This window comes from Penaeus monodon, chromosome 28 (genome assembly GCF_015228065.2).
Source record: "Penaeus monodon isolate SGIC_2016 chromosome 28, NSTDA_Pmon_1, whole genome shotgun sequence".
Taxonomy (NCBI): Eukaryota; Metazoa; Arthropoda; class Malacostraca; order Decapoda; family Penaeidae; genus Penaeus; species Penaeus monodon.
This window is the reverse complement of record NC_051413.1, coordinates 35,108,998-35,109,506: the sequence shown is the minus strand read 5'-3', so window position 1 is coordinate 35,109,506 and position 509 is coordinate 35,108,998. Positions and strand designations below refer to the sequence as shown.

The window sequence follows — 509 nt, the reverse complement described above, 5'->3', positions numbered from 1 at the left end:
GTATGAGCATTTCAACCTTCCAAATTTCAGGTTGAATGTTGAATGTCTGTTTGGTGTATATGTATTAAAAATGTCACCTTAAAGAGACTATTTGTGGGAGTGCTTTAGTAAAAGTCACTCGGTTTAAAAATTCAGTAATCTAGTTCTTCACTTCATTATTTTATTTTATTGAATCCAACCCCCACCCCCACCCCCCCCTTTTTGTGTTTATATTGCCCCTACCCTAGAAGATCCTGTGATCATGAATTTTGTCATGCTGGATGAATAATATATTTATTTATATTTTATTTGCCATAATATTGTTTTTTAGACAGAAGAGTGAGCATTGCAGTAATTATTACATTAAATAGATAATTCATTGTTCATATATCAGGTTATTTTGTTCAGGTTCTCAGAACATAACCACCAGGAAGAGTAGGGAACAAGGGAATATTTACTTTTACAATTGTCTCCTAAGAATGTTCAGTTCAGAATTATGGATGTAACTATTTTCTCTCTCTCTCTCTTTC

At 32.8% G+C, this 509-nt stretch overlaps 1 protein-coding gene across 4 annotated transcripts in view; it reads left to right on the top strand.

Moving 5' to 3' along the window:
• Positions 1-509, top strand: part of LOC119591555 (heterogeneous nuclear ribonucleoprotein 27C-like) — a gene marked incomplete at its 3' end in the record, with an annotated part of 34,524 nt that overhangs the window by 14,358 nt on the left and 19,657 nt on the right.